This window comes from Rhinolophus ferrumequinum, chromosome 4 (assembly GCF_004115265.2).
Source record: "Rhinolophus ferrumequinum isolate MPI-CBG mRhiFer1 chromosome 4, mRhiFer1_v1.p, whole genome shotgun sequence".
NCBI lineage: Eukaryota > Metazoa > Chordata > Mammalia > Chiroptera > Rhinolophidae > Rhinolophus > Rhinolophus ferrumequinum.
Genome location: NC_046287.1, coordinates 12,163,535 through 12,173,282, shown reverse-complemented (window position 1 = coordinate 12,173,282; position 9,748 = coordinate 12,163,535).

Sequence of the window (9,748 nt, the reverse complement as noted above, 5' to 3'; positions counted from 1 at the left end):
TATGTTAGCTAAACTAATGTGTGTAAAGAAATTGGCTGATTACTGCTAATTCCTTTGAACTTCCTCACTTGATTAGAGTCAGATCATTCAGGATACAATCATTGGTTACCTTCATGAAAACTATAAATGTTGTCAAGGTTACTCTGAAATTTAACTACTGTGTCTCCTAAGTACCATCTGGCACTTCTGTTTCTGTCACAATTGCTCCTTAACCCCTAAAAATGAAATTCTACTTTTTTACCTACGAAAACCTGTCATTTCTTAGGCAAAGAGTACATGATAGATAGATGAGACAGATAGATAGACAGATAGATAGATAGATAGATAGATAGACAGATAGATAGATAGACAGATAGATAGATAGATGATAGAGATATTCACATTCACATATGTATCTATATGTATATCTATCATATATATCTAGATGTTGTTTAGCAGTTTATAGTTGTTATAGAAAAAGCACCTCCATTAATTGTTTTATCTTGTGTATCCTTTCTAAGAACACTAAATGTCCATTTACACGTACCCTCCTAAACTTTCACTTTTCTCATCGTAAGCATGGTCACAGATACATGTTTTACTGTGTTTTTTGTTTATTTTTGAAAATTTTCCTATTATTATTATTTTTTTTAATGATGGATTTAGGGATACAACAAAATTGAGGAGTTACAGAGATTTCCTCCATTTCCCTGCCCTCACCATGAATCACTTAGTGGACTATACATTCTCTTCTTCAGTTTTGTTAAGGTGTAACTGAAATACAAACTTGTAATATATTTAAAGTGTGCAACATGATAATTTTATATATATGTATGAGTATGAGTTGTGAAAGGGAATCCATTGAGTTACTAAACAGTTTCATGACCTCATATATTTACTCTTTTCTTTTTTTTTAGGGTGAGAACACTTAAGTTGTACTCTGATAGCAAATTCCAATTATACAATACAGTATTACCAACTAGTCCCTAGGTCATACATTAAATCCTCAGACCTTCATCTTATAACAACATTTGTAACCTTTCACCGGTCTCTCCCCATTTTCTCCATCCCCTAGACACTGGCAACCACCATTCTACTCTCTTTCTATGAGTTCAGTATTTTTTGTTATTCTACTTATTAGTGACACCATGCAGTAATTGTCTTTCTCTATCTGCTTATGCTACTTAGCAAAATGCTCTCTGGTTTCGTCTATGTTGGTACCGTGTTTCCCTGAAAATAAGACCTAGTCGGACAATCAGCTGTAATGCATCTTTTGGAGCAAAAATTAATTTAAGACCCAGTATTATATCATAATATTATATTATATTACCCAGTCTTATATTATAGTAAAATAAGACTGGGTTTTATTATTTTTTTTATTAGTTTCAGGTGCACAAAACAATGTAATAGTTAGACATTTATCATGTATATCCCTCACACAGTGATAGCTCCCCTCCCCCATCTACTACCCCTCTGACATCTACATCTCATATATATATATTTATGCAGATGTATATATATGTATATATGTATATATGTATATATATACACACACACGTGTGTGTGTGTGTGTGTGTGTGTGTGTGTGTATATATATATATATATATATATATAAACTTTTAGTTGACATTCATTATTGTTCAGCTTCAGCTTCAGGTGTACAGTGCAGTGATCAGGCATCTACATCATCCCTGAAGTGATCTCCCTAATGAGACAAGTGTCCATCATATACTCTACAAAATCTTTACAACGTTATTGATTACATTCCCTAAATTAACTTTCGTAATCCCATGGTAATCTTGGGGTTACTGATTGTGCTTTCTAATCCCCTCACCTTCCCCCTTATCCCCACCCCCTTCCCATCTAGTAACCCTCAGTTTTTCCTGTATGTCTCTGAAACTGTTTCTGATTAGTTCATTCATTTATTCTTTTCTTTAGATTCCACATATAAGTAAGATCGTATGGTATTTGTTTTTCTCTGATTGACTTATTTCACTTAACATAATGTTCTCTAGGTCCATCCATGTTGTTGCAAATGGTAAGATGAGTTTTATTAATTTTTGATCCAAAAGACACATTACAGCTGATTGTCCAGCTAGATCTTATTTTCGGGGAAACGTGGTATAAATATATTTAATTTCTTTCTTTTTTAGAGCTGAATAATATTCCAATGTGTATGTGTGTATATTCTTTATCCATTCATCTATCAATGAACACTTGGGTTGTGTCCATACCTTGGATATTGTGAATAATGCTGCAATGAACAGGGGAGAACAGCTATTACATTGAGATAGCAATTTTGTTTACTTTGGATATATACTCATAAGTGGAATTACTGGATCATATGGCAATTCCATTTTTAATTTCTTGAGGAAGCTCCAAATAATTTTTCATAGTGAGTTTACCACTTTGCATAACCACAAACAATGCATAAGGGTTCCCTTTTCTCCTATCCCCACCAGCATTTATCTCTTGTTTTTCTGATAACACGCATCCTAACAGATGTGAAGTTACATCTCACTGTGGTTCTGATTTGCATATCTGTGATGATTAATGACATTGGTCACCTTTTCATGTATCTGTTGACCATTTATTTATATGTCTTGTTCAGACAACGTCTATTCAAGTTTTCCATCCATTTTTAATTGGGTGATCTGTGTTTTTGCTGTTGAGTTGTAGGAGTTCCTTTTATACTGTGGAAATTAACCCCTGATTGTATAGGTGGTTTGCCAATATGTTCTCCTTTCCAAAGATTGATTTTTATTTTGTTAATGGCAGCTTTGCTGTGCAGAAGTTTTTAGTTTTATGTAGTCTCACTGTTCATTTTTGCTTTTGTTACCTTTGCTTTTGGTTTTAAATAATACATAAATAAATAGATAAATAAATAAATAGATAGATAAATAAGTAAATAGATAAAATTTCTAAGACTGATGTCAAGGAACTTAATGCCTATGTTTTCTTCTGAGAGTTTTATATCCAAGTTTTAAATCAATTTTGAATTGCTTTTTGGTTATGGTGTAAGATGGTGCTCCAGTTGCATTTTCCAATGTAGCTGGTATCTAGGCATTTGTTTGGTCTGGATTGTATTTGCACCCATCGTTCAGGATGCTTTTCTTGGGGGTGGGAGTGTTGTGGTAAAATAATCTAAAGTCTGAGCACTGAATTATTGCATACATAACAGTTACTTTGAAGACAGTTTTTTTTTTTTTCCTTCCTAAATTTAATACTAATAGGTTCAACATCTTGACTGGTAATAGATCCCTTGATATATCCCATTACTGCGGGGTCTTTTAGCTATATGTGTTCATGTAACCCTATTTCAACGGGAGCACTCTTTGGAGAATTTTAGTACTTTAGCAAATGTTTCAATTTCTCTAACAAGGCCAAAATAATGTGAAGCCTTTAATAATTTTGATATGAACCCCTTACTCTTGGTGAAAACCAAGATAATGGTCCTCTCTGTACTACTTCAGGGATTGCCTTAGAAGCAATTTTGATTAGAGTTTTTCTAAGTAGGACAGGGATCTCTGTTACTGATTTTTTCCCCCAAATTTGTGAAAACCTAGTAGGCATATTCCTTTGGGCTTTCTTAACTAAATTATGAAATTTATTTCCCATTTTTCTAATATTCTTGGAAATCTTCACACACAAAAACACTGTAGTCATTTCAAAATTGTTCTGCTCATCATGATTCCATGAAAACACCAAATCACCATCTTTATTGAGCACAGGCATTTTAATCTGTTCCCTAAAAATGAAGACATTAGCTCCTTTTGAAGATTTTATAGATGCTTGTGGCTTCGCTATGAAAACTGTCTCAAGTTAGAAGTTACTCAAACTGGACTATTTTAGTGAAGGCTCAGATGAACAGTCCATATAGGAAATAGTACACTTTTATTGGTTGATCTGTGGTTACCTGACGTCTCTTCAAATGAAGACACAGTCCCTTCTTGTCAAAAGAAATAAACGTATAATCATTCTTCTATCTTCACACACTTTATTTAAGCCAATATCCTCTTCAGGATGGCCACAGGCGTCCCCAGAACTGATATCAGCTGTCTTGGTAAACATGGCTGCCTCTGCACTGCCTCCAAACTTCCTTACCCACTTCTCTTCTACTAGGAATACTTTCTCCACTTGAAAATATTGTCTCGGTATCTCTTTCTGGCATGAAAGTACTCCAACTCATCTGGTCTAATTCTTAATTTAGATCTTAAAAGAAATCAATATGTACTGAATTGAATAGTCATAGACTTCCATAAACCCCATAACAGGTGACTAATTTTCTCTGAAAGTAATATATCAGAAAATCATTTAGGGTGGGCAATTAGCCTTAAAATAGCTCTAAGATTTATTTTAGGTCTACTGGACCTACAATAAGTTTCTGCATATTATCACTGCAAAATGGCAGCTGACACTCCATAAATTATATGATTGGTTGATTGCTGTTGCTTATGCTGAAGACTCAAACTTTTGCAGAAGATTTGTGATTTCTCCAGAATTCATAAAAGAATCAACTGCTACCATTTAGGGTCAAAGCTCACAGTCTAATAACCTCATAGAAGCCAAGTGGACTAGAGACCACGAGAGGAATGCTTGGTGATACAGGTTTTTGACTTCAGTTACTATCATGCATAGATTTTCTGCTTGAGCTGCTATGTGGCTCTGAGTTGGGTATTTCCACAGTTGGGAATAGCACTAAGAGCTCTACGGAGTGAACCAATGGAGTGTAGTAATAATGAATAATCAACTCAATTTTTAAATATTTGATTAACATTTATTTTTATACATTTTAAATGTATGTTTTGTATACACTTTTCAATGTACATTTATGTGTGTGTGTGTATGTACGTGTGTGTCTTTGTATGTGAGTATTTAGGGGTATGCACACATTTTACTGGTAGGATTAAATAATAATGAAAATTGTAGAAGCTATTACTCTCACTGATTGTTTTAATTCTAAAATTCCAGAAACCTGGGAGCCAGTCCTGAGATCCCAAATGGTTGACTTAAAATTGATTTGATGTTTTGATGGAACTGCCAAACTGGTTTCCAAAGTGGTTATATGAGTTTATCTTTTCATCAGCAATGTATGAGAGATTCAGTTACTTCACGTCCTCATCAGCATTTGGTGCTGTCACTATTTCTTTTTTTTTATATCAGCCATTCTGATTGGTGAGTAGTGATATGTAAACATGCAACTATCCTATAACACAGCAATTGCTCTCCTGGGGATTTGTTGCAGAAAAATAACTTGTTTTCACACAAAAGCCTGTACATTAGTGCTTATAGCAACTTCATCCATAATAACCAAAGCCTGAAACAATAAAGATGTTCTTTCACATATGAATGGTCAAACAAACATATGATACATTCAAATCATGGAATACCATTCAGCAGTAAGTACGAAAAAAGAAAAGAAAAAAAAAACTATTTAAAAGCTGTCTGAATCTCTGGAGATTCATACTCAGTGAAAAAGAAGCATCAAAAGGTCACATACAATATTACTCTATATAATATTCTTAAAATGACAAAATTATGGAAAAGAATAACAAGTTAGTAGTTGCTAGAAGTTAAGGAGAAGACAGGTAAGAAGGAAGAGGATGAGGCTATAAAAGGGCAACATGAGAAATTCAGGTAGTGATGAAAGTGTTCTGTACCTTGACTGTATTAATATCAATATCCTAGTTGTGATGTTGTCCTATAGTTTTGCAAGATAAACCCCTAGGGGAATTTAGGTAAAGGGTAACTGGGATTTCCCTAAATCATCTCTAACAACTACATGTGAATATACAGTTATCTCAAAAAGTTTGATTTAAAAAGGAATATGTGTACCTTCATTTTTTCAGGGGGTCGGGGGGTCATAATCCTCCAAAAACTGAATTTAGTACTTTTGTTCCCTCATATATCTTTTACTAGAGTAATGGCAAAAGAAGAGAAAGAAAGGGGACATGTAGCCAACTGAAGATCTTTATAAATTCAAACTTCTGAAGGTATTTTTCCATTCCATATTATCTTTACAGCTCAATAAACAAAACATTTTTTTCATACTTCAACATATTTCAATTGTAGTTTTCACATATTTGAACAAACTCAAGTGTCAATTGAATGTCTTCACAAAACTGAACAAATTTCAAAGCGACATTAAAAATAATTATATTCAACTCTTCAGTTTGACCTGTTCTATGATGTTTTGCCTCCAACCATTAAAATTTTGAAATGCCTTAGTAGGGCACTATTGTTAATAGTTTGGATGAATGAGTTGATTATTCAAATAGAACAGCCTAAGGCATGGTCTAATTGTGAATTCTCTAGGTGTCTTAATCTCCACTCATATTTCAAAGCAAACACTTTTAAACAATGTACCTTAAATATATGACCACCACTCGCTCTAGAATGACAAATCAAGCATATGCCCTTCATTTTACTTATTCTCAGTCGAAGAGAGTTTTAAAGATGCTTTATTGTATTTTAGTTGAAATTATTATAAATGTTTCTAAAAGGGTGGCATGAAAAATAAAAATGTGTTTTTCAAAAAGTGTCTTAAAATATAAAACTTAACTTCCATTTATGAAAGAATGAAGTAGATGTACTTTTTCAACATACCTTCTGTTAGGGACAACGAAAAATGCTGGACATTATACATAAAACAATTTAAGAAAACATATTGGGAGAGAAGACAGAGAAGCTAAAAACCTTGGGACTCAAGGAACAGCACACTGGCCAGTTCCTGGTTTGTCTGGTTTTTTGTTTGTTTGTTTTTCCCCTCATATATCAAAGACTTGGAGCGGAAGAAGCTGGAAATCCAAAATCACCAATAAACACCGTCAAAATGAGCCTGACTTATTAAGAACGAAAACAGTTCTATTCAAGGCAAACACCTCAGAAAAAAATACGACCCCAACTTGACGTACATCAACCTGGACTTCCAAACTTGATAGGATGTGAAGATGCACCGACTACTGCCAGAGTGGTGTTAGACAGGGCCAAGTAGGAAGCCAGGATTTTCATCATTTCCTGGTAATAACAAGTTACCTAACTGCATATAGTACCTGTGAATACAACATGCAGAGCCTGAATTCCATGTGCACCCTGAAATAATGGGGTACCTTTCCACTTCCTGATAGATAGCTTCAGGAGATCTACTGAAGAGTCAGGACTTTCAATATTGCACAGCAATAATATAGATCCCTACACCACAAGTTGTGGAGACGACATATGGACTCTGGAGACTCACATCTGCCCAGAAGGAATGAGGCATCTTCCCGATTTTGGATGTCAGGGGCTGACTGAAGATCTTTGGCTGATACTTCCACCTGGTATTACGGAGAGAGTGCCCAACCTTTCCCTAGCACAGGCGGTGTCAGAAAAAGCCAGTTAACGATGTTTTCCATTAGATCCAGACACCCATAACATAATGTGAAACTCCCCAGGTTTCAACTGAAAAATACTTGTCATACAAAAAATAAAGAGAACAAAAACAGGAGGAGATCAAACTTTAAGTCAAAATGTTTGTTCCATGAAAAACACTGTAAAGAGAATTAAAATAAAAGGTACCTTGCAGTAGAAAACATTCACAAATTACATAGATGACAAATGACTAGCGTCTAGATTATATAAACTCTCAAAACTCAACAATAAAAAAAAATCCAATTAAAATGGCATGTATATAAGGTATCCAAATCAGAGAGGAATAAGTAAAATTATTTCTGTTCCCAGATGACTCAATCCTGTATGCAAAAAATCCCAAAAACTTCACAAAAATTAACTATTAGAACTAATAAACTAATTCAGCAAAGTTGCAGGATGCCAAATCAACATACAAACATGAGTTGCAATTCTATACACCAATAATTAATCTGAAAAGGAAATTAGGAAAATAATTCTACATAAAATAGCACCAAAAAGAATAAGATACTTAGGAATAAATTTAACTAAGGAGGTAAAAGATCTGTAGATGAAACTATAAGACACTTGATAAATAAATTTTAAAAGACACAAATAAATAAAAAGGCACCCTGTGTTCATGGATTAGAAGAACAAATACTGTAAAAATGCATTTCTACCCAAAGTTATCTATATATCCAATGCAATCCCTATCAAAAGCACAGTAATTTTATTTTTTCTTACAGAAATAGAAAAAATATCCTAAAATTCATATAGAATCACTAAGGACCCTAAATAGAACAGCCTTGGAAAAGAACAACACTAGAAGTCTAAAACTTTCTTATTATAAAATATATTGCAAAGCTATAATAATTAAAACAGTATGGTACTGGCATAAAGGCAGACATCTAGATCAATGGAACAGAATAGAGAGCCCAGAAATAAGCATGTCATACATGGTCAACTTATCTTCTACAAGAGTACCAAGAATACACAATGGGGAAAGGACAGTCTCTTCAATAAATAGTATTAGGTAAACTGGACATACACATGCGAAATAATGAAATCAGACCCTTGTCTTACACCATATACACATAAAAACTCAAATAATTAATTATTTGAATGCAAGATCTGAAACTGTAAAACTCCTAGAAATAAACATAAGGGAAAATCTTCAGGACATTTGTCTTGGAAATTATTTATTGGATATTACAAGTGGGACTACATAGACTAAAAAGCTATAAATGGCAAACAAAACAATCAACAAAGTAAAAAGACAATCCATGGAAAGCAAAAAATATATTTACAAATTAAATATCAGAGAGGGGGTTAATATCAAAAATATATGTAAGAAACTCCTAAAACTCAGTAGCAAAACAAAACAAATAACCTCCTTGAAAAATGAGCAAAGGACTGAGACATTTCTCTGAAAATGAAATTTAAATGGGCAATAGCTATATGAAATGATACTCAACATCACTAATAATCAGAGAAATGCAAATCAAAACCACAATGAGTGATATCACCTCACACCTGTTAAGATGGTCATTGCTATGTGCTAAATATTTATGCTCCCCCCACCAAACTGCACATGGTAAAGTACTAATCCCCATCGGGATGGTATTCGGAGGCGAGGCCTTTGAGGTAATTTGGTATACATGAGGTCATGAGGGGGGATCCCCTGTGATGGGATTAGTGCCCTATAAGAAGAGACAGAAAGCTGGCTCTCCCTCTCTCTGAGTCCTCCACTGGAGGATACAGCAGGCATTCAGAGTCTCTCTGAATGCCTGGAAGAGGGCTCGATATTGTACTATAACTGTACGGTAGTGTACAGTAACAATATTGTAATATGCATTTAAAAATTAGTTGAGTGTAGATCTCTATTTTTTTAAACACAATAAGAAACAATGACATAAAGAACCAGTTCACAAAATATATATATAGAGAATGCAAATAGGCACAGGAAAAGATATTCAGCATTTGGAAATTTGGATATTAGCCATTTGGAAAATGCAAATTAAAAGCACATCAGATATTATTACACACCTGTAAGAATAGGTAAAAAAAAATCAAAACAGTTATACTATACGCTAGCAACGATATGAAGAAACGGAATCCCTCATATATTGCTGATGGAAATGAGAAGGACTGCAGTTACTCTGGAAAGGTTTGGCATGCAACTACCATGTGACCCAACAATTGCAGTCCTGGAATTTTTTCCCAGACAAATGAAGACTTAGGTTCATCCAAAAACTTGTATACAAATGTTATAGCAACATGATTTTCAGTATCCAAAACACTGAAATAACCGATGTGTCCTTAAGTAGGCAAATGGCTAAACAAACTGTGGTACATACAGACCTTGGAATACTACTCAGCAATA